The sequence below is a fragment of the Cervus elaphus genome, chromosome 33 (genome assembly GCF_910594005.1).
Source record: "Cervus elaphus chromosome 33, mCerEla1.1, whole genome shotgun sequence".
NCBI classification, from domain to species: domain Eukaryota; kingdom Metazoa; phylum Chordata; class Mammalia; order Artiodactyla; family Cervidae; genus Cervus; species Cervus elaphus.
In genome coordinates this window covers 33471422-33497594 of record NC_057847.1, presented here as the reverse complement: position 1 = coordinate 33497594, position 26173 = coordinate 33471422, and the positions used below count along the sequence as shown (strand labels likewise).

General features: G+C 39.5%; 1 protein-coding gene across 1 annotated transcript in view; it reads right to left on the bottom strand.

Annotated features, from left to right (window-relative positions):
* The window catches only part of GALNT3 (polypeptide N-acetylgalactosaminyltransferase 3), a 52416-nt gene extending 37187 nt beyond the window's left edge, over positions 1–15229 (bottom strand). Inside the window, exon 1 of the mRNA XM_043894480.1 lies at positions 14639–15229. The gene's annotated coding sequence lies outside the window, so the exon portion shown is untranslated. The remainder of the gene's footprint in view (positions 1–14638) is intronic.
* Positions 15230–26173: the final 10944 nt, after the last annotated feature.

Sequence of the window (26173 nt, the reverse complement as noted above, 5' to 3'; positions counted from 1 at the left end):
CTTTTGAGGTCTCAGAGTATTAAGAAATAGGGGAGAAGTGAAGATTGCTTGCTCAAGCCTTTATCCCTTTGCATTCATCTTCCTACAGGTTTATGCACAACTCATTTAGTAAATACTTGCTCTCAAACTTTCAACTTCCATTCCTCTCTAGAAAGTGTGAGCAAACTCTCTGGAAAGGGCAAAACAGTAAATATTTTTTGCGCTGTGGGCCGTATCACCTGTATTGCAACTCCTCAACTCTATTTTTGCAGTGCAAAAGCAGCTATAGACAATATATAAATAAAAGGGCATACCTGGTTCTAATAAAATTTTCTCTACAAAAACAGGTGGTAGACTGAATTTGGCCCAAGGGCTGTAGTTTGCCAAGCCCTTAGTCTAGAAATTAAAAAAAATCTTCCACTCAGCATTTATATATTTCCCTTACTTACCCCATTTCCATTAGCTAACACATCCCCAGATATAAAAGAACAAAATAAATTCTCCATAAATCCATAACATTATTTGTTTTGATTATGCATAAAAGCAATGTCTTCCTTTAAGATTAGGCCAAACATGTGCCTAATTAGAAGCACATGATATCCCTCCACTGATTCAGTTACCATTTGAAATTTCTGCATCCTATGGTTAAAGTATGAAAAAAACCCTTTTAATGTATGTTTCAGTTGGAAATAAAACAATGTCAGCCTAAACATTAATTCTTCTTTCAACAGATGACCTCAAGTAGGGTAAGTTTTGTCAGGACGGTATCACACACTGAGGCCTATGAAACACAAGTTGAATGCCAAGCTCCATGTAGAGAAGGATTGCCATTTCCTTCTCCAGGGGATCTTCCCGACCCAGGGATTGAACCCAGGTCTCCCGCATTGTAGGCAGATGCTTTTACCGTCTGAGCCACCAGGGAAGTCCATGTAGAGAAGGGTAGAGAAGGGAGGGGTACCTAATTCTGTGGGATCTGTATTAACACTTAAACCTTCAGGCAAAGGGAAGAGGCTTTAATGGATTTTAAGCAGGGTGATGAACTAATCAGAACTGAAATTTAAAATTATTGCTCTTGAAGCTGTGATGAATATGGATTTGCCCACCCCCACCCCGAGGGTAGATGGTTGGGAAAGCCAGAGAGGAAGCTGAAGGCAATTAGGAGACTAGTAAAAGTAATCCAGGTGACAGCAGAAGAGGTGTGGAAGCTCAGGATATGATTTGGAAATAAGAGTTAGCTGAACTCAACAAATAAGTCAGCATGGAGGCTGGGAAGGTTGTTAAGCTGTGACATGTGTTCAAGATAGGTTCTTGACTTGCTGAAAAAGACCACTTAATGACATGCTTGGGCTTCCCTGGTGGTTCAGTGGTAAAGAATCTGCCTGCAATGCAGGAGATGCAGATTCAATCCCTGGGTCAGGAAGATCCTCTGAGGAAGGAAATGGCAATCCACTCCAGTATTCTTGCCTGGGAAATCCCGTGGACAGAGGAACCGGCAGGCTACAGTCTACCTGGCTCCTCTGTCCATTGGATTTTCCAGGCAAGAATACTGGAGTGGGTCGCCATTTTCTTCCCCAGGGTAAAGCATTCTTTTTAATATCAAAAGGTTGAAACAGCCTACAACTCTACCAAAAGGGAACTAGATAAATAAATAATGATAGAGTCATATGATGGAATAGTAAGCAAAGTTAAAAACAAAGAAGCAACTTTATATGCTGATATGATGTTAGTTCCACAATATAGTTAAATGGAAAAAAAAAAGCAAAATTTCTTTGCATTTCAAAAACAGAGAAAATATACACATATTGTTTTTATTATTTTTTAAAAAAAGGAAAAGTATTAGTTGCCTCCAGAGAGGAAAACTGGGTATTAGAGGACACAGTGAAAGGAAAAGGCCTACTGGATGTTGGGGAGGTTCCATCCAAATTAGGGGGCACAAAAACAACAGAAGTCATGGTGTCTAATAAATACGAACTCTGTCAGAAATGTCAGCACAGAAAAATCCCAAACAATTGCTATGGAACAGGACTAGAAAGCAATAGTCCAAACAGAAACAAGAAGACAGAGAGTTCTAGGAAGGGACCCATGAATCTGATAGGTTTGATTAGGTGAAAAAAACTTACTGAGACAGTGTTGGATTATACAGAAAATCATATATGGAAAAACTAAGCAGGTTCTTTTTTCTTAAGCGAGTTTATGATTAACTCAAAGATTTTTAAAAATTCTACAAGTAAGGAAGCATGTTCATAATAGACTTGCTTGGCTCAGTGGTGAGCAAGATTTCACAATAACAAATACATACTAAAATGCCAACAAAATGTGAGACTGTACTGTGACATCTATTGGGAAGTCAAGGTAGGGAGCACAATGAGTATGTGTGTGAAAAAGCTTAATATGTATCTACCATATGGGCAGTCAGTAGGTAATGTCAAATAATACATTAAGAAATGGCAATATAAGCATATTATTTCAAAAGGTAAAAATGGGAAGAAACATCTAAAAGAGGTGAAAGTGTGATTGCCTTTTCATAGCAGGATTAGGGGAGATGAGGGTTGAGAGGATTTCTGTTGCTACTGCAGAATCTTTAATAATCCTACTTAGTCTTATTTACATATAAGTCAGGGAAAGTATAGGATTTGGAATGAGACTACTTAGATTTGAATCTTGGCTCTGACATTTCACTAGCCTTGTAGATAGAGGCAAATTACTTACTCTTCAATTTTCCTATCTCTAAATTAGGGGGGGAAAACATGCACTTCATAGAGCAGCTTTGAAAATTAAACAATTAATTCATGTAAGTTCCTAAAATATGCCCGGCACATAACTGCTCAATAGTAAAATAGTAACTGATGACTAAAACTTATTAAGACAATAAATATTAACTACTGTTATTTGGTAAAAATATAAAGGCAGTAAGAACTAAAATCTATTTTTTAAACATACAAGTCACATACTAAAGTCTGCTCCTATTGTGAGGAAAGTTTGATTTTATTTAAGGTAATATTCCCAGGTATTAAGTAGGAATTTACCTCTTTGGGCTTCAGTCTTCACTTTAATCCATAGCTGGAGGTGGGGAAAAAGACCCACGAAAAATTCCAGTTACAGTAAGAGCTTAAATTGGAATCGGAAGGTAAGTTTTAGCTAGATAGGCTGAAAGGGGAAGGAGAGTTCCAGGCAGAAAGAATGACACGAAGACCTAAAGGCAGGAGGAAACTGGCAAAAAAAAAAAAAAAGGAAAAAAGGCTAGTAGAGCTAGAACAATAAAGGACACGCACAATAAAGGACAGAAATGGTATGGATCTAGCAGAAGCAGAAGATATTAAGAAGAGGTGGCAAGAATACACAGAAGATTAGGGCAGAAATAAATGCAAAAGAAACTAAAGAGACCATAGCAAAAATCAACAAAGCTAAAAGCTGGTTTTTTGAAAAAATAAACAAAATTGACAAACCATTAGCAAGACTCATTAAGAAACAGAGAAGAATCAAATTAACAAAATTAGAAATGAAAATGGAGAGATCACAACAGACAACACTGAAATACAAAGGATCATAAGAGACTACTACCAGCAGCTCTATGTCAATAAAATGGACAACTTGGATGAAATGGACAAATTCTTAGAAAAGTATAACTTTCCAAAACTGAACCAGGAAGAAATAGAAGATCTTAACAGACCCATCACAAGCAAGGAAATCGAAACTGTAATCAAAAATCTTCCAGCAAACAAAAGCCCAGGACCAGATGGCTTCACAGCTGAATTCTACCAAAAATTTAGAGAAGAGCTAACACCTATATTACTCAAACTCTTCCAGAAAATTGCAGAAGAAGGTAAACTTCCAAACTCATTCTATGAGGCCACCATCACCCTAATTCCAAAACCAGACAAAGATGCCACAAAAAAAGAAAACTACAGGCCAATATCACTGATGAACATAGATGCAAAAATCCTTAACAAAATTCTAGCAAACAGAATCCAACAACATATTAAAAAAAATCATACACCATGACCAAGAGGGCTTTATCCCAGGAATGCAAGGATTCTTTAATATCCACAAATCAATCAATGTAATACACCACATTAACAAATTGAAAGATAAAAACCATATGATTATCTCAATAGATGCAGAGAAAGCCTTTGACAAAATTCAACACTCATTTATGATTAAAACTCTCCAGAAAGCAGGAATAGAAGGAACATACCTCAACATAATAAAAGCTATATATGACAAACCCACAGCAAGCATCACCCTCAATGGTGAAAAATTGAAAGCATTTCCCCTGAAATCAGGAACAAGACAAGGGTGCCCACTCTCACCACTACTGTTCAACATAGTGTTGGAAGTTTTGGCCACAGCAATCAGAGCAGAAAAAGAAGTAAAAGGAATCCAGATAGGAAAAGAAGAAGTGAAACTCTCGCTGTTTGCAGATGACATGATCCTCTACATACAAACCCTAATGACTCTACCAGAAAATTACTAGAGCTAATCAATGAATATAGTAAAGTTGCAGGATATAAAATGAACACACAGAAATCCCTTGCATTCCTATATACTAACACTGAAAAAACAGAAAGAGAAATTAAGGAAACAATACCATTCACCATTGCAACAAAAAGAATAAGATACTTAGGAGTATATCTACCTAAAGAAACAAAAGACCTATACATAGAAAACTATAAAACACTGATGAAAGAAATCAAAGAGGACACAAACAGATGGAGAAACATACCGTGTTCATGGATTGGAAGAATCAATATTGTCAAAATGGCTATTCTACCCAAAGCAATCTATAGATTCAATGCAATCCCTATCAAGCTACCAACGGTATTTTTCACAGAACTAGAACAAATAATTTCACAATTTGTATGGAAATACAAAAAACCTCGAATAGCCAAAGTAATCTTGAGAAAGAAGAATGGAACTGGAGGAATCAACCTGCCTGACTTCAGACTATACTACAAAACCACAGTCATCAAGACAGTATGGTACTGGCACAGAGACAGAAACATAGATCAATGGAACAGAATAGAAAGCCCAGAGATAAATCCACGAACCTATGGACACCTTATCTTTGACAAAGGAGGCAAGGATATACAATGGAAAAAAGACAACCTCTTTAACAAGTGGTGCTGGGAAAACTGGTCAACCACTTGTAAAAGAATGAAACTAGAACACTTTCTAACACCATACACAAAAATAAACTCAAAGTGGATTAAAGATCTAAATGTAAGACCAGAAACTATAAAACTCCTAGAGGAGAACATAGGCAAAACACTCTCCGACATAAATCACAGCAAGATCCTCTATGACCCACCTCCCAGAATATTGGAAATAAAAGCAAAACTAAACAAATGGGACCTAATGAAACTTAAAAGCTTTTGCACTACAAAGGAAACTATAAGTAAGGTGAAAAGACAGCCCTCAGATTGGGAGAAAATAATAGCAAATGAAGCAACAGACAAAGGATTAATCTCAAAAATATACAAGCAACTCCTGAAGCTCAATTCCAGAAAAATAAATGGTCCAATCAAAAAATGGGCCAAAGAACTAAACAGACATTTCTCCAAAGAAGACATATAGATGGCTAACAAACACATGAAAAGATGCTCAACATCACTCATTATCAGAGAAATGCAAATCAAAACCACAATGAGGTACCATTATACACCAGTCAGGATGGCTGCTATCCTAAAGTCTACAAGCAATAAATGCTGGAGAGGGTGTGGAGAAAAGGGAACCCTTTTACACTGTTGGTGGGAATGCAAACTAGTACAGCCACTATGGAAAACAGTGTGGAGATTTCTTAAAAAACTGGAAATAGAACTGCCATATGACCCAGCAATCCCACTTCTGGGCATACACACTGAGGAAACCAGATCTGAAAGAGACACGTGCACCCCAATGTTCATCGCAGCACTGTTTATAATAGCCAGGACATGGAAGCAACCTAGATGTCCATCAGCAGACGAATGGATAAGGAAGCTGTGGTACATATACCCATGGAATATTACTCAGCCATTAAAAAGAATTCATTTGAAACAGTTCTAATGAGATGGATGAAACTGGAGCCCCTTATACAGAGTGAAGTAAGCCAGAAAGATAAAGAACATTACAGCATACTAACACATATATATGGAATTTAGAAAGATGGTAATGATAACCCTATATGCAAAACAGAAAAAGAGACACAGATGTACAGAACAGACTTTTGAACTCTGTGGGAGAAGGTGAGGGTGGGATGTTTCGAAAGAACAGCATGTATATTATCTATAGTGAAACAGATCACCAGCCCAGGTGGGATGCATGAGACAAGTGCTCAGGCCTGGTGCACTGGGAAGACCCAGAGGAATCGGGTGGAGAGGGAGGTGGGAGGGGGGATCGGGATGGGGAATATATGTAACTCCATGGCTGATTCATGTCAATGTATGACAAAACCCACTGAAATATTGTGAAGTAATTAGCCTCCAACTAATAAAAAAATAAATAAATACATCCTAAAAAAAAAAAGAATACACAGAAGAACTATACAAAAAAGATCTTCACGACCCAGATAATCACGATGGTGTGATCACTCACCTACAGCCAGACATCCTGGAATGTGAAGTCAAGTGGGCCTTAGGAAGCATCACTAAGAAAAAAAGCTAGTGGCTGAAGGAATTCCAGTTGAGCTATTTCAAATCCTCAAAGATGATGCTGTTAAAATGCTGCACTCAATATGCCAGCAAATTTGGAAAACTCAGCAGTGGCCACAGGACTGGAAAAGGTCAGTTCAAATACCAAAGAAAGGCAATAACAAAGAATATTCAAACTACCGCACAATTGCACTCATCTCACATGCTAGCAAAGTAATGCTCAAAATTCTCCAAGCCAGGCTTCAACAGTACGTGAACCGTGAACTTCCAGATTTTCAAGCTGGATTTAGAAAAGGCAGAGGAACCAGAGATCAAATTGCCAACATCTATTGGATCATCAAAAAAACAAGAGAGTTCCAGAAACACATCTACTTCTGCTTTACTGACTACGCCAAAGCCTTTGACTGTGTGGATCACAACAATCTGTGGAAAATTCTTAAAGAATTGGAAATACCAGACCACTTTACCTGCCTCCTAAGAAACCTGTATGCAGGTCAAGAAGCAACAGTTAGAACCAGACAAAGAACAATGGACTGGTTCAAAATTGGGAAAGGAGTATGTCAAGGCTGTATATTGTCACCCTGCTTATTTAACTTATATGCAGAGTACATCATGCAAAATACTGGGCTGGATAAAGTAAAGTTGGAATCAAGTTTTCTGGGAGAAATATCAATAACCTCAGATATGCAGATGACACCACCCTTATGACAGAAAGCATGGGAGAAGATGGGAGAAGAGGATGACAAAGGATGAGATGGTTGGACGGCATCACTGACTCAATGGACATGAGTTTGAGCAAGCTCTGGGAGTTGATGGACAGGGAAGCCTGGCGTGTTGCAGTCCATGGGGTCACAAAGAGTCAGACACGACTGAGTGACTAAACTGAAATGAGAGCCTGAGCAGAGAGTGATGATGAGAGAGATGTGCTCTAGGCAGGAACTAAATCAAGCCAGGTCTTTAGGCCATCTTAAGGAGATTGACTTATCCTGAGGCAATGAAAGGCTTTAAGCAGCAGGGCAAGAAGACCAATATTCTGAGAAGATCCCTCTAGGTACCCTGAGAAGGAGCAACTAGAAAGAAGTTCACAGAGGCAACAGGGAGGACATTGCAAAAGTTCAGGCAAGAGATGCTAGTGCTAGGAATAGAGAAAAGTAGATGGATTTGAGAAATATTTATTTAAGAGGTAAAACTGACAGAACTTGGTGAAGGGAGACTTCCAGGAAGGAATCTTTCATCTTTTTTTTTTTTTCTCAGTTCAGTTCAGTTCAGTCGCTCAGTCATGTCCAACTCTTTGCAACCCCATGAACTGCAGCACGCCAGGCCTCCCTGTCCGTCACCAACTCGTGGAGTCCACCCAAACCCATGTCCATCCAGTCGGTGATGCCATCCAATCATCTCATCCTGCCTTCAATCTTTCCCAAAATCAGGGTCTTTTCCAATGAGTCAGCTCTTCGCATCAGGTGGCCAAAGTACTGGAGTTTCAGCTTCAATATCAGTCCCTCCAATGAACACCCAGGACTGATCTCCTTTAGGATGGACTGGTTGGATCTCCTTGCAGACCAAGGGACTCACAAGAGTCTTCTCCAACACCACAGTTCAAAAGCATCAATTCTTCAGCACTCAGCTTTCTTTATAGTCCAACTCTCACATCCATACATGACCACTGGAAAAACCATAGCCTTGACTAGACGAACCTTTGTTGACAAAGTGATGTCTCTGCTTTTTAATATGCTGTCTAGGTTGGTCATAACTTTCCTTCCAAGGAGTGCTTACTCCTTTTAATTTCATGGCTGGTCTAGTCTAATTACATTATACTCTTTACTTGAAAGCTGATCTAAACTTCTCACCAATACAAATGTACTCAATTGTAGAATATTTGCAAACAAAAGCTGCAAGGCATTTCAATCACAAAATTAACTTTTCACTTCTAAATGGTAAAACCCAGATCTTGGAACAGAACCAAAACACACAAAAATAACAATGAATTCAAAGAAATCAGATGGAAATAATAGCAATATAAATTAAATATCCTAATTAAGTATATTTCCTACTTCAATATCTATTAAAAAAAGCAAATATACTTCCTGCCCAATGCCTCTCTCTCCTTTCTGTGCCATTTTTACTCCAAGATTATTATTCCATAATAGTTTAAGTGGAAAGAGAAATTTTACATGTTTTGCAAATAATTTATTAATAAAACTGTGTGTGAGTTCACAGGTGAGCCAGCAGACTATATTATGTCACATATATAAGTCACATGATAAAAAGACACCTCACCCAGCTCAGGTGTATGTGGAGGTATGTTGGTCAGGGTGTGCAGTACCCTAAATGAGGTGAGACCTCAGCTGACTCCTAAGAATCAGAAAAAGTTATAGAGGTAAACATTAGAGGGAAGGTGCTTTGAGCAGTGCAGAGAACAAAAACAAACAAACAAAACCAATGACATCTGTTGCTGAAATAAAAAATTCTGAGTATAAATCCATAGTTAAACGAGGGTCATATTTGGTGGGGCCATTTTAAGGGCCATAGATTCTCTATCCTGTGAGCTGTGAAAAGTCATTACCTGACTTGAAGCAGAGGAGAGAGAAGTTCAGGTTTATAATTTTAAAGAGATTAGCACCTCAGGGTTCTTCTGAGGATGGATTTGAGCTTAACACTATCCATCGAGATATCAGGTGGCAGGTGACTATGGTACCCAAGACAAAAGGTGATGAGACCCTGAACTAGAGCAATAGAAGTAGGAGAGGAATTTGTGAAAAAAGAAGGTGGAAAACCTTAAAGAGATTCAGTATTCTGATAGTTCTAGAAGCTAAAATGAGAGTAAAAAATGACCTTTGGATTTCTGGCATGACATCTGGATGGTGATACAGATCAATAACCCCTTCTCCAAAATCCCAGGAGCCTAATATGTCTCAAAAATCGAGACATTTTGGATGTTAGAAAGGAGATGTGGTTTACATACCCAATATAACAGAGTGTCCCCCAGCAGCACTGGAATGGTACCATGTAGTCAAACACAGAGGGGCTTCCCAGGTGGAGCGAGTGGTAAAGAATCTGCCTGCCTATGCAGGAGACGTAAGAGAGGAGGGCTTAATCCCCGGGTCAGGAAGATCCCCTGGAAAAGGGCCTGTCAACCCACTCCAGTATTCTTTCCTGGAGAATCCCATGGACAGAGGAGCCTAGAGGGCTAAGTCCACAGGGTCGCACAGAGTCGGACAGGACTGAAGTGACTTAGCACACACATAATCAAGCATAGAACTATTTCTTCAGCCAGACACATCCACCAAGCAGAGTGATGATAATCGGCGTCCTGACAATTCACTCAGGTTTCACGGCAAATGCATTGAATTCTACTGACAAATGAGTTAACCAAAAAAATTTTTTTAACAGAGATTCTTTTGGTTTTGGAATTGTGGATAAGATACAGTAAATGTGAAGTAATTAACCTCCAACTAATAAAATAAATAAATAAAAAAATTTTAAAAAAAAGATACAGTAAATGTACTAATGCTCATAAAGAAGATACAGGAAGTAAAAGAGGTCGTCTTTTGTTGTTGCTGCTGCTGTTTTGATGGGATGAAGGTTCTGGTTTACACATGTATAATCTCAGGTAATTATGACATCTCAAAGATGTCCAGCAGGCAATGGTATAGATGAGATGAAAAAACTAGTTTGGACAGTTTGAAACTGAAACAATTATAGGGGAAAAATGTATACTTGGGAAAATAATCTCTGTTTAGTGCCAAAAATATGAGGCCAACCCAGAGAATGACTGAAGATTTCATCTAATTGCTAGTAGTCACTAATGACCTAGAATTCAGAGTCCTACTTGTCTCTGCTTTGCCATAAGTTAATGCATGTTGGTCTTTTGTCTTTACTGGCACTGATTTGAATTCATTGCTGCTATTGGCCCCATGTTGTGTTTTGATTATTCAAATTATATCAAACTAATCATTCTGATCCTAAATAGATGCATAGATAGGTGATTAAAAATATTTCTTTCTCAATATGATTTTACAGTCATAAAAGATCTGGCATAAAAATATATTTTTATATTCTATGGACCAAAAAGTTAAATATGTCTGAAGATGATCTGGGCATTAATCATTTCTAAAATCTTAAAACAGTAATTTTGCTTTTGGAGAAAGATTCCTTTTACCAGGAATCTGAAGGCAGATTAAAATTAAAAGCTTCTATGGAAGGCTTAATCATCCAATCAGAACTTTCAAGCCTACATCCCTACAGGTCCTTTAGGGATCCAATCAAATTTCTCAATTTCCCAATCTAGTCTTTGCGGGGGTGGGAAAATGGTATGATTTCTACAATATGTCTTATATTTGTTTCATAGTAAAAGGAAAATATATGTTAACAAACTATAAACCAAAGAATAAACTTGCCAGTTTACTATAATAATTTTTTTCAGACTCCACCCAGCATATAACTCAGCCATAAATGTTAGCACTTAGAGCAGGACAGAGTTCTTTTTCTCTCTCAAGCTTTCATTTGATAATAGTTACCACCGAAATCCCTTCAGAAAAACCTTTCCAGTTTTTCCTGTCCCCAAACATACCACAATATACTGAGAACCCATTTAAGATACAATGATGTACAATAAGGTTTCATGCAGTTCCTAATGTTTGAGAGATTTGGTCTAGCACCAGGTCCTAGAGCCTCTAGCCATCCAATAAATGTTTCAAAAGGATTACAGTATAATTTTATACATTTTTAAAAGTACAGTTTGATTTTCTTCCCCGTGAATGTGTGTGCATGAGACACAAACTGCTAGAAAAATCAGCCTTAAAAAAATGTAAATTCAATAGAACATTACTGTTTTTATTGTAGGTTCCAGTCCATCTGTGCCCATAAAATCAATGCAGTGTTTTAAGACCAATATTTTTTAAAGTAAATAATAGAGAACATCCAGTTGTAAGGTTAAGTACTGCCTTGTAAACCTTGCTTCATTTATATACACACATACTTCAGTCTATTGTATTGAAGAATAGAATGCAATTCTGAGGACTGCAGTCCAAAAAAAAAAAAAGTTTTAAAAACACTGATGTTTTATTGGCTTAAAATAAAATACATTTTAAGCCAATATAATAAAAGATCAGAAGACTAAATTATGTTGTCCAAGTTGACTCAAAAAATTAAATGTGGCTCTGAAATACGAAGGAAGGATTAAAAATCTCAATGTCATCATCAATACACATGTGCCCACAGTGACAGAAAAGATTGACAGCCTCAGTCTCCCTGAAGTCAGGCATCATCGGGACAGTAGAAATTAGAGTAAATCAGAGCTGGACAAAGAACAACTGACTGTTCTGTAATTACAAAGGACTTACAAACTATATGAAAGACAGAAAGATAAACATCTTAAGATAAATGAGAAGGTGGGTAGTGAAAAGAAAGATAACATGTGTCTTGAGTCAGGTCACTCAAATAAGGCCATGTCTACTATTAATTTGCTAGGTGAACTGAAGTTAGAATCTCTTCTCAGCTTCAGTTCATCACAAAATGGATGGGTTGGCTGGATATCCAAAGTGAGAAGGGGATCCTAAGAAGGGTAGGGCTAGAAGGGATTCCTGACTTAAGTCCTCATTATCTTAATCTAGGGAAGTATTATTTTTTCTATTTTTACAGAGAGTTTAAATGAGACACAGTTACTCTAGATAATGCAGATATGTTACATTTCTCTCTAGAATTAAGAGTAAAGATAATCTAATAACATCTGGCCCAATAATCAATAAGATTAAATTAATAACATACACTCAGAGAGCAATGTGTGTGTGTGCTCAGTTGCTCAGTCCTGTCAGACTATGATCCTGCAGACTGTAGTCTGCCAGGCTCCTCTATCCTTGGGATTCCCAGGCACGAATACCTGAATGGGTTGCCATTTCCTTCTCCAGGGGATCTTTCCCACCCAGGGATCAAACTCTCATCTGCGCTGGCAGATAGATTCTTTACCACTGACCCACCTGTGAAGCCCCTCAGACAGAGCAATACCCATGTCTAATTTTTAAACAGTATTTAGCACATATATTTCTCTGTATGGCGAGAACATTAAGAGGGAAGGTGAGGCTCTTTTATGAAAAGCAAAACGCACTGGTTAAAGCTATCATTAATAATAATCTCCTATTGTGCTGTGATTGAATTTTAACTTTAAGTGTCTTAAAAAAACCATTTGTGTTTCCTTAGGCATTTTATGTTAAGTGTTCAATTTAAACTATGTTTAAAAAATTAGCAAAGATAGAACTAAAAAAATCTAGACAGTGAGACAGTTTATTATTAAAATTTCTATGTAAAAATGCTAGTTAAAGCAATGCAAAAAGAAAGATGCTTCGTACAAACTGTTCAGAATGTTTCAACTAATATGTATGCTAGACTACAGATATTAAAAGTTAAATTTAAAGAAATTCATTTGTAGGGCATGATTTTAACCTTACATAGTTTAGCCACAAATTTAAAGAAAAATTTGCACAGTAAAAAAAAGCAATAGATTTCCCCACAACCAAAAATTCTCAAATAAAGGCAGCGACTTTGATTTTTTAATAATACAATTTGAATTAAAATGTCTTCAATATTGCAACATAACTTCTATAGAAAATTATGTCCACTGTTCACTTGATAAGATATTTTGAAAGCCAGAAAAAAATTGGTAACTCCATGGAGTTCTTAAAACAGAAATAGTTATTTGATCAATTTTAAAATGAGGTGTTTGGATGAGTTTTTGAGAGAGAAGGAAGTGCTTTGATGGACTTTGAAAGAAAAGAAAAGAAAAATCTAAGGTAAGCACCGGTTTTACCCTCATTTCTTAGGCTTCAGAAAAGCCTAATTAGGCAGGGAAAGGAATTTGGGCCTGGCACACCCAGGCTCAGACGTGGCAGGTTCCTGAAACAAAGTTTTTTTGAACCTTTGAGTCATATGCCACAGGCAGACCAAACCCGCGATATGCAGGTTAAGTCAACAGGTCCTTTAACGAGATGGTGTGCGGTCGGTGAGTGGCAGTTGAATTTCCTCCTGACTCGAAGAAAATAACTTCTTGATCAAACCGGAAAGTGGGCGCAGCCTGGCTTAGGGAGCGCACCCGGAAAAGTGCAGAGACCAAACAGAGAGAGAGAGAAGGATGTCCGCGTCCCGACCACAGAGCGCCTTCCAAACCACTCGGAAACCATTCGAATGGCTCGGCGGCCGCGGTTTCCAGCTAGGACTGTCTGGGGTCGGGCTGGGAAAGTTGTCTGCCTAGTTCGGCTCTTCCCGCCGCGGGCTCGCCGCTCCGGCACCCGCACCGGGGCGGGAGGAGACCTGCAACCTGTTAGCCCGAGAGGAAGCGCGGCCGCCCGGCTCCCTGCCCTTCCCACCTCCCCACCCCACCCCCAGTCCGCGACCCTCAAAGGGAAGGCTCCGGGCCCCCGGGACTTCGGCCCGGGGCTGGATCTTCTGGAGCCTCCTTACAGGGGGCACCGCGGGTGACAGGGTGACCCCCGGGGCGTCACCTCCCCCGGCCTCGGGCACCCCTTTCGCCCTCTCCCGAAGGGCAACTGAAACACCGCTCTCGAGACCATCTCCAACCGGCCACCGGGACCGTCCCGGTCTCCCCGCCACGTGAGCCTCTGCGTCCATCCGACCCCCCCCCTCCCCACCTCCGATGCTGCCCAGGGGCAACGGGTCCCCCGCCGCGACCCTAGCGCCGGCCCGCCGACTCACCTGGCCGGTGGGCAGGGCAGGGCAGGGCAGGGCGGCGGGAAGCGGCGGCCCGGCGGGCGCTGGACGTGGGCCGGGCGCCAGGTGCAGGTGGCGGCGGCGGCGGCGGCGACGGCTCCGGTTGCTGTCGCTACAGTTGCCGCTTAGTCCGGCTCCTCCTCCGCCACCGCCTCCTGCCTTCCCGCTGGGCCTCCGGCGTTGCCAGGAGAGGCCGAACCGAGGCTCCGCTTCCTCTCGGAGTCTCCCAGGTGAGCTCCAGCCTGCGACGTCGGCAGGGGCGAGGCCCCCGCCCCGCGCCTGCGCGCCAGCCTCCCGCCCCGCCCAAGCCCTACCTGAGCGCTCCAGGTGAGGACCGAGGTCCGCGCGCGGGGCGAGGGCGCAGTCCCTGGCCGCGCGCAGCCGCCCCGCGGCTCCTCTGGCCGCGCGAGAGGCGAGGCTGGTTCTCCGCTCGGGGCGAGTCTCAGCCCGTCTACCCTGGGGAGTCCTGCGCTGACCTGATGTCAGGGGTCACCTTGTAACCAGAACAGAGTCTGAGTCCTTAGGGAACCAGAGGATCTAGATAGCCCTCAGACACACTTCTCTTCCTCTGCGTTTTGCCAAAATGAAGGGGTGCGCTGTACGGAGATCGGGGTACCCCGTGCCTCCGAGAACCACCTCCTGATAGTAGCAACGGTTGGCTCGTAGGGTTTCCACGAGCAGAGTTCAGCAACGTCTGTCACCACTTCGGTTCGTGAGCTATTGGGTGAGCTTCCTTCCCATGCAGTCTTGATTTCATCACTTGACTCACTTCAGCGCAGCTAGTGGTTTCCGTTTCTGCAAGGGCGCGCTCTGGTAGGGGCGCCTCACGTCCAAAGGAGGAGCCTCTGTCTTCCAAAGAAGAGCTTCTGGTATTTGGCAGAGCCTCGCGAATTTGGGGCGCGCCACTCCTTCCTGGGTTGCTATCGAAAGGCAAACCGATTGCCAGATGAGAGGGAAAGCAGGGAGGGTAGAGAACAGCCCGCTGCGCTTGTTTGCAAAGACGCTGAGGTTTCCTAGAGAGGGCTTGCTGCTCCTGCAGTTTTGCTTAAACCCAACATCTACTGGGAAGTGAGAAAGCAGACTCTAGAGAACTGGTGGGGTTTGCTGTTCATCCCAAGACCAAAAAAAAAGAAAAATTTTAAATCCTTCTATGATAGATACAACTTTCTGTTTCGTCTTCCTGCTGCTGTTCTGACAAGCATTGACACACCCGAAACCAGGACTTAAAATGACCTTTCTACCTTCCTATGAACTTATTTACTTAGCGCTATCTTGAATGTACATGGGAATATTAAGAGAAAAATAGCTGAAAATGTTTTAGTGGCATGCTTAATTACCTGGTGGCAGGTTTTTCCATAAAGTTCACCTGTGGCCTTCCTCCAGCATTTTGGCACATACTCTTATTGTTCCTATTTATTGGTATATTAGTGTTATGTGTGACCTAAAGTAAAGGTTTACTTTATTTTACTAGGTTTACTTTACTAAAGTAAAGGTTTACTCACAAAAAGTCAGACATGACTGAGTGACTGAACTGAAAAGTAAAGGCTTAGACATACTGGTTAGTACAGTATCAACAGGTGCAGTTTTAGGACTTGGTTAATCTAACGTTGGTGTTAGCATCCACAGTACTATTTTATATTACACTCATAAATCGGGTTTAAAACTTTAGTTAGCTGTTTGTTTTGTATATTGTGGTTACCTGAAGCTGAAACTCCAATACTTTGGCCACCTGATGCGAAGAGCTGACTCATTTGAAAAGACCCTGATGCTGGGAAAGATTGAGGGCAGGAGGAGAAGGGGACGACAGAGGATGAGATGGTCGGATGGCATCACTGACTCAATGGTCGTGAGTTTGAGTAAACTCCAGGAGTTGGTGATGGACAGGGAGGCTTGGCGTGCTGCAATCCATGGGGTCGCAAAGAGTCGGACACGACTGAGCAATTCAACTGAACTGTTACCTTGCAAGCATCAAGAAACCATTATATGTTTATGACATATTAATATCAGTGTGTGTGTGTGTGCTAAGTTGCTTCAGCCATGTTTGACTCTTAGTGACCCTATGGACTGTAGCCTGCCAGGCTCCTCTGTCCAAGGGATTCTCCAGGCAAGAATACTGGAGTGGATGGCCGTGTCCTCTTTCAGCGAATCTTCCCTGCCCAGGGATCAAACCCTTGTTTCTTTATGTCTTCTGAATTGGCAGGCAAGTTCTTTACCACTAGCACCACCTGGAAAGCCCCTTTTATATCAGTCAGTCAGTCAGTCAGTTCAGTACTTGCCTGTAATTTTTTAAGCTCTCCCTCTCTTCCCATAGAAATTCAGGAGCTACTTATGTGTATTACCATATCAATTTGATCATAGTTGTTGTTAGATCCAGGGCTAAAAACACTACCTAAATTTCACATCACCTAGCTCCTTTTTAAAAAAATTCTGCTACTTTCTTTGCTGTTTGCTTTTAAGCAGATATTAGAGTGTTAGCCTTTGGGAAATTTGGGAGAAATACGAAGCCAAGAAATTTGAACCCAGAAATTAATAAACTAAGAAATCCTAAACCAAGGAGTCTATGTTTCTTGTCTTGTACTCCTCATCCCTAAATGAGGCAGAAGCCAAAGACTACCAGATTTTTGATGTCCCACCAAGCAACAAGCAAGAATTTTCACTAACAGGACAGCATAAAGCAGATGAATATAGAAAAGCAACCTGGAATCCAAGGACTGAACTTTTTTGACAGCAATACTAGAAAAGTCAAATAGTAACTGCCAGGCTACTCTGTTCATGGATTTTTCAGGCAAGAATACTGGGGTGGGTTGCCATTTCCTTCTCTAGTGGAACTTCCCCACCCAGGGATCGAACACTTATCTCCTGTACTCCAGCCAGTCTCCTCCATTACAGGCAGATTCTTTACTGACTGAGCCACCAGGGAAGCTAAAAGAGAAGCTAGGGGAGACCTATAAATAGAGAGAACAAGCAAATAGGACCAAAATGCTGCATGAGTGAAAAAAAGAACAGGAAAAATCAGAAAGGACTAAAAATTGATTATCACTTTTACAATGAAGACAAATCATTTAAATAAGGAAAGCAATATTTCTTTGTCTGGCATAACTATTAGCATTACACATACTGTTTCATTTCATTCTGAAGCAAAGTCTTAAAATTAATGAAAGTTATTCCTTAACAATAAAATTAAAATGCTGCAGGCCCAGAGGAAAATATTGTTATGCTGAAATGTTTAATGTCCTAAATCCGATCAGACAAAGGGTTTTTGAAAGTATGTTATTCAAAATTATGGGATAAAGAATTTGTTTTATAAAGAGGAAATCAGTATTTCATCATAAAATAAAACCCAGGAGACTTAGTGTAGACATGCTTCTCAGAAACAAGCATATTTTATATATACATATATAAGCTTTTTTTTTTTTTTTGGCTGCTCTATGAAGCAGGCCAGATCCCAGTTCCCAGACCAGGGATTGAACCTGCATCTCCTGAACCAGAAATGCTGAGTCCTAACCACTGGACCACCAGGGAAGTCCCAGAAACAAGCTTGTCTTAACACTACATGTTTGGCATAAAATGGCAGTTAAGATAGAAAACCAAGCAGATTTTGCACAGGAAGGAAGGCAGACATTCTCTCACCTCCGCTCCCCTCTGCCACAGGAAAACACACACACACACACACACACACACACACACACACAAGACTAACCACAAAATGCTCATTTATATGGGTTTAAAATAATACTCGGGCCTCCCTGGTGGTTCATCTGTAAAGAATCCACCTGCAATGCAGAAGACTGCCTGCAATGCAGGAGATGTGGGTTCAATCCCTAGATTGGGAAGATCCCCTGGAGAAGGAAATGGCAACTCACTCCAGTATTCCGGCCTGGGGAGTCCCATGGAGAGAGAAGCCTGGTGGGCAACAGTCCGTGGGTTGCAAGAGTCGAACAGCACTTAGCAACTAAACCACTCCCAAAATAATACTCACTATTTAATAATTTCTGTTAATATATAAAGTAATGGCAAGACCAGTATCTGAAACTTAAGTGGTACTCAATAAATATTTGTTAAATTAATAAATAGATCCATTAAATATCATGAAAAAAAAACAACAATAATCAGAGTGTCTTGAGCTGGGTACAAGCCCAAAAGAATGCTTTAACCAAATAATTTAGAGAAATAATTTAGGCAAGTAAGAGTAATGGACTAGGAATCTGAGGGACAAGTTTCCAATAACAGTAGTTACCAGTTATCACACAATTATATTTCAAAGGCACTATGCAAAGAAACTTATGCTTCTATGAGTTACTTGTTTCTGGGCTTACATTTTCTTTCCCACAAAATAAGACAATGGTATAAAGTGATTGCCAAGTTCCTTCACACACTGATTCATGTAAATGCCATGAAAATTGTCAGGGGGAAAAATAAACCTCTAAAGGAAAAAAAATGGAAAACAAAAATGAAAACACATAAATTAATTAACTGAGACTGAAATTTTAATTCAAAAATTAATTATGTAATATAACTAGTGAAATTGTTCAGATTCACTAAGTCCAACTCTAAGTGTTTTGGATTTGCTAACTGTTTAATTTTTGGTTATCCTGGGTTTAGCAACTTTAGTTTGAAACATACTGCCTGATTTAAACTTTAAAAACAGTTTTGCCTTGTGTGGAAACTGGAGTCTCCAGTTCAGGATCTCAAAATCAAAATGAGAGTTTTGACTCAAAGACTAAAAAGATTTAAATAATTTCTACTAAAAGAACTGAAAGGCTATTGATTTAAAAGGAGAATGGTGCTGGTATCATAGGGAAGAACCACAAATATGTGAGTCTTTTTTTAAAAATAGTGATTCAGCGTAATTCCACGTTGTGCTTAAAACATTGAATGAAAACATGGATAGATTATTTTTAGTATGAAGTCTCTTGGACATTGTCTTGTGTGAGGATTGCTTATGATTTTCCCCTGAAGAATATCATCAGAACAACCATCTGGGACTTTCCAAGACATACAGATTTCTATGAGGGCACTTATTGACTTAAGTTGCAACAGAATTATGTCTTGTTAATCTTGTATCCTTAATGCTTGGCACATAGTAGGTGCTCAATAAATATTTGATGAAATGGATTGAATAGAGTGCAGAGTTTCAAGCTTTCAAGCATTAGCATAAGACAAAAAAAAAAAAAAAATGCTATGCTGAGTCAGGCTAAATTCAGTCTAGCCAGTTCTAAATTCTGACAGTGGCACCAACGGATACTTTGTGGGAAAAGACGGTGATAGTCCTGCATGATGTTAACCTCAGAGAAGTACTCCAGGTATCCTTGATTCATTTTTCCCCTCAATTTATCTCTCTGTTTTCTGAAAAATGATTGATTAAATTATAAAGCAATTTATGTTCACTATAGAAATATCAGAAAATGCAGATGGATTTTGAAAAATCTAAAATTTCTGCCATGAGGATAAATCAGGACTAATTGCCAGGCCTGTTTCTGTTGTATATCTTTCCAAAGATATTTTATTGGAAAAAGTTGGGGGAGAGGAATGTGAGATGTGAAGGGAGATAGAGACATGTCTTTAAAATAAAATCTAGATCGTTTCGTGATCTTTTTCTGTATCCAAAGTTTTCTGCTTAACATATACTTCCATATCAATTAATTCACTTCTCTACAGCATTATTTTTAGATTACATCATTGTTTCTTTCTGTGTAGATGTATTTAATCAGCCATTTATTATTGGATAATGAAGACTGTCTCCAAATTTTGCTATTGCGAACAGTACTGTGATGATCATGCTCTTCATCTGGTCACTACTGTCTTCATCTGTTGAAACTTTTGTAATGATTTCCTTCTGACTTTTATTTTATATCAGTCATTCAAGATCCTAAACAATGATGATATCACTAGTAGAATCTTATCCCAAACAGTAATAAATAGAAACAAATGAGCATTTTCTATTTGTAAGAATCTTAGTTACCAAGCCTTTATGTCAAGGATGTTCATTGTAATTAAAACCTTATTACTTTAGAAATATGGAAATGCCCCCTTACTTTAAATAAGCCAGATCTTTTACTGTCTCCTGATCATACCACACTTAGCTTCCCACTTTTGAAAATCTGTGTATATTTTGATACAGTATTCTTCCCTCCATCTCTCCAAAGATTCTTTAACACAGCTGAAGACCCTGGTCTACTAGCGAGCTTCCAAAAGCAATCCAAATCACCTTGATATTTTTAAATTCCTTGCAATGGCATAAAATAAACCTCCCTCCTCCCTTGGTCCTTCCCTCCTCCTTATGCCAGTATCATGAAGGGAAAATTGTTAAGGGACATTACCTAGGTATGGTATCATTTATTGCTAAATAGTTATAAAATCTGTTAAATAATTTTAATCATTGAAGATAGGAATGATCTTTTAGCATAATAGGTCTAAGGTATTATACCAAAAAGAAATAGCATCATTATAATTAAGTTTAAGAGAGAAATATTGATTTTTCAAGCATACTAGAAGGAAAACTTTGAAGGAAATTATATTTTTCAGTGGCTTTGTTTTTAGTTGATTAACAGAAAAGTCATTTGCTCCTTACTTATGTCCAATCACAGAGTTGGAATGCACCTGTTCTCTATTCCCGAGGGTGTCAGCCAACTCTAAAACAGCCCGATCCTCCCCTCAGCAAAACTTCAAGAACAGGAGTCGCTGACAAGCAGCTGACATCTGAGGCCGCACACACACAAAATTACTGCTAGGGGAGGAAATGTGTTTATTTCTGTTAGAAGAGTTGATGGACCACAGAGAAAAGGCAAGGGGGGGGATGGAGATACTGCAGAAAGGGATTAAATAGCTTAGACACGATAAAGAAGGAGTAGAGGACAAAGGACTCATCCATGTGGGACATCCTCTGAAGGCTTAAGAACAATATTGGAGACACATTCCTCCCAAGGCCTGATAATGTGGCTTCACTTCTGGGAGTAACCGGGAGCAGAGGAGGTAAATGAGGAACAACATCCAATTTCTTTTCCTCTCCCTTTCTCTCCCGACTGCAAACTCTATGCAGCTTTGTAATAACTACCTAAATTCTGTAGGGAAGCCTTTAACCTTCATCAAGACCTAGTGTATATCCGATTCAAACTAAGATGATATTCAGCTGGGCCTCTACCAGCCTCAACAGTGTCTTTTGTGTGTGTGTGCGAGTTTGGTTTAGAGAATGTCATTAACGGGCAGAGAGAGTTCACAGGCTCATGGCTTGTGATGAGCCAAGGGGATGACCCTATCCTCCCAGTAGGTGTAAATTCACTCCAGGGTATCCAGGTGGCTGAATGAAGCCCAGGGGGCATTTCAGCCCTACTTGTCTATTGACAGGATCCCATGATGCAGGCAGGGCTCAGCACACACAACCTGGTGTCCGTCAGGTAAAATCTGTTTTCTCACCTTTTGAATATGGAGTATTGTGCCACTTGTGTTGACCAACAGAATATGGTGGAGGTGATGTTCTATGACTTCTAAGACTAGGCTTTAGGAGACTTTATACATTCTGTGTTTAGTCTTTTGGAATGTTGCTTCTTCATATCATGAAGAAGCCTGAAATGGAAGACCGTGGGGAGAGAGAGAGGCCCAAATGTCCCAGATGCCCAGTTGAGCTCAGACCCCAGCCATCCATCAGCTAAATGCAACTATGTGTCGGAGCTCAGGTAGATACCAGCCAAAGAATCACCTCAGTCAGTCAGTCATTTCAGTCGTTCAGACATATCTGACTCTTTGTGACGCCATGGACTGCAGCATGCGAGGCTTCCCTGTCCATCACCAACTCCCAGAGCCTACCCAAACTCATGTCCATTGGAGTTGGTGATGCCATCCAACCATCTGCTCCTCTGCTGTCCCCTTCTTCTCCTGCCTTCAATCTTTCCCAGCATCAGGGTCTTTTCCAGTGAGTCAGTTCTTCACATCAGGTGACCAAAGTATTGGAGTTTCAGCTTCAGCATCAATCCTTGCAATGAACACCCAGGACTGATCTCCGTCAGGATGGACTGGTTGGATCTCCTTGCAGTCCAAGGGACTCTCAAGAGTCTTCTCCAACACCACAGTTCAAAAGCATCAATTTTTTGGCACTCAGCTTACTTTTTGGTCCAACTCTCACATCCATACATAATTACTGGAAAAACCATATTTTTTACTAGATGGACCTTTGTCAGCAAAGTAATGTCTCTGCTTTTTAAAATGCTGCCTAGGTTTGTCATAGCTTTTCTTCCAGGAGCAAGTGTCTTTTAATTTCATGGCTGCAGTCACCATCAGAAATGATTTTGGAGCCCAGCAAAATAAAGTCTGTCACTGTTTCCATTGTCCCCCCATCTATTTGCCATGAAGTGATGAGACTGAATGCCACGATCTTAGTTTTTTGAATGTTGAGTTTTAAATCAGCCTTTCACTCTCCTGACCAGCCACAAAATCATGAAAAGGATTAATTTGCTCTTTTAAGTCACTTCGTTTCGGGGGCAGTTTTTTAATTTATTTAACAATTTCATCTAAATTTGGCCTCTCAACAAGAGCAAGCACCTTTTATTTTATGTTTGTGCTCCCTTTGTACTCTTCCTGATCATACGCAGAAAACTTCTGACACACAAAGTTTGGATTTATTGGAATTTTGAAGTCTAAGCCTAAAATGACTGTACAAAACATATACCATAAACTATATATTTTAAAGAATATGTGCTCAGTCAGAGACAGTTTTCTCTTCCCCACCCCAAATCTTAATAAAAGGTGTGCAGAGTGAGGAAAGAGAAGAGAATCAAGGTGGGCTGGGGATGAGGGCATTGAAAGGATGCTTGAGAAGAAGTCCTGTAACCTCGCTGTGTAGGAATGCCGTATTGCTCAACTGCATGGGCCACCGTTCACAGAAGGATGTGCAGAGTAAGATGTGCAGGAATGCAGACTTGACACTAAGAACTAGATTGCTGAGGGAGCTCTGAGAGCAGAAAGAAGCTGGGCTCATAGGCTCTACCGTGAAGAGCAGAAAGACCCTAAGTTTATTCCTTACCTAATGTGGAGTGAGAACAGAAAACATTTCCAAAAGGCTTCTTGAGGCAGTCAGATGTAGGACAGCCCCAAAGCCCTCTAGTGCCCCAGAAAGATTCAGAGAGGCCACAAAACATTTTTCAATGTAAGTAAGAATGGATGTGAGAAAGAAATTATCCTTACTTAGGTATAGTCATGGAAAGGGCTTTCCAGGTGGCTTAGTGGTAAAGAATCTGCCTGCCAATGCAGGAGACACCGGTTCTGTCCCTGAGTCAGGAAGGTCCCCTGGAGAAGGAAACGGAAACCCACTCCAGTATTCTTGCCTAGAAAATCTCACGGACAGAGGAGCCTGGAGGGCTACAGTTCACGGGGTCAAAAAAAAGTCAGGCATGACTCAGCAACTCAACAACAACAGACATGGAAAAATAATTTTATGTTGCTTGTTATGTATCTGACTCTTGTCTTCAGAACTAGCATCCACTACAAAGACTTCATAGTAATAAGCATACAATGATGCAAAAGAAATCCATATTCAGTGTTCAGCCTCCATGGGATTTTCTTTGGTCTCTTATGTTACAAAACTGCATGCTGTCATTGCCAATTCATATCAAAAAGTATGTTATTCACAACTCCTGTCTTTTATAAGCTTTCTTCAGTGATGATGATGATGATGAAAAACATCCCTTCACAGTAAGTTTTTCCATTTCCTGAGATAGCATTTCTCTCTCTTATCCCCAACCCCCCAAAATAAAAGAGAATGATGGATAGGAAACCATGTATGAAGCAAGTGGGAGGAGATAATGGGGCAGGAATCCATAAGTCTGTGGTTTATGTCACAAAAAAACACTGGTAAGTGCTTTGGATGATAAGAAATTTGCTTATAATCTGTTGCAATGACTTGATGTTCTTGTACTGAAAATATTTTATCTCCTATTTTGACCTGCAATGTGGGGAAAGGATAACATTTACTCAGTAATAGTTTTGTACGAGGAATTGTTCCTACATTATCTAATTGAGTCTCCATAAAATCCCTGTTGTCTTTCAGGTGAGGAGATCTCGGGAAATAGCCCAAACATGCACAGTTGAGAGAGCTGGATTTAAAACAGGTCTGTCAGACCCAAATATCTGTGTTCTATAAACTACATCATATGAGAGAAGTTATAAAATCATTATGCCTCGAATCCAAGGGTGAATAACTCAGTATCTTTAGCTTGTATTTAAGCATTCATTGACAGTTTCTATTTTCACATTAAAGATAAGAGTCTCTCTTACTTTTAAGTGATACATATACTTTAGTTGCAAGTGAAATACTTATACTTTTGGACCAATGATTCTTAGCTAAATCTATCTCTTCTCATAAAGTGAGAAGATACAATAAAATTCATCAATATGAAAAATTAAATTGTGAATTTTGTAACCTAACTGTATTGGACCCCATATAAACACACTAGACAGATGGAATTGCAGTGTATGGACTGTGTTTAAGGGATCATTCTAGAAATGTGTAATATAAAACTATTCAGTGAAAAGTTACAACAAAATAAAAATCCTCATGCAAAAATGTATTTTACAATATCTCAGTGAGTTTTCAAAATAACCTTTCATTTTTAAAGACTGTCTAAAGCAAAAGTCCTGGGACAGCCTGTCAGTTGGTTTTATGGAATTTGACCCCTTGTAGCGTCACAAAATAAAATGAACTAGACTGACTAGTTTTGCCATCTTTTTAATAGTACTTAAACGCTGCCAGTCTCATAGATATCAGGAAATAATGTCCCAGACCACACAAAAGTAGATGATTATAAATGACTGAACAATATATTAGTTTTAAAACATTTTTTTAGATATAATAATGGCAGTAATTGTGTAGACCTTTGCTTTTTATTGTTTTATTGTTTATATGTTTTTACCAAATATTGAACAGTTTCAAAAGAACATTTATTAAATATGTGTAATATGTAAAGAATCACAATGCAATGAACAACTCTCTACCCACCACCTACTTGAAGAGAAAGAATATTACTTTCATATCCCCTGTGGGACCCTGTCAGGTCTTAATCAAAGCTTTGAATATTGTGCTAATTATTGTCCGGCTTTTCTTTAGTTTTGCCTCATATGTTTATATGCCTAAACAAAATACTGGTTAATTTTGTATACATTTTTGAACTTTATATATTATGGAAATATAGGTGTAAGATTATGCCAATTTTTTTGCTGTGTAGACAAGATTCTTAGGTATTTTTGCATGTAGCTATAATTAATTTTCACCCTGTATCAGGTTAATCCATTCTGCTCTTGATAAACATTGGAAATATCTCCAAATGCACGTATGAGAGAGAAAGAGATCACAAACAGTCTTTTAGTTTCCTTCTGGTACATGTGAAAGAGCTTCTCTTGAATAAACATTCAGGAATAAAATAGCTGGGTTACAGAAAATTTACCAGATAGTGCCCCATTGTTTTTCAGAATGGTTATATAATACATCCCTATGGATCCTTTACTGAACTATACATACACATATAATTTTATGTATGTATACCTATGTATATAATATATATAACTTTTTAATATATAGTACTTCTTTTTTGAAAATAATTTTATATATTAGAAATCTAAACAACAGTATTAGTGCTGCTTTTTTAAAGAACCAAGAATTGTGAAAGATGTGGTTGATTGGGAATTTTTGTTATTAGTTGCCAGGAAACAAAATATTAAGGAAAAAATGGGAAGAATGTTTTAGTTATGTCTTAGCAGATGGAAAAACAAATGTATTTATCTTTCACTTGCCTTCTATTACACTACTGATGTCTTCGTTTCTGGGACTGAAATAGGCATTCACTCTGCTCTCAATCTTGGTC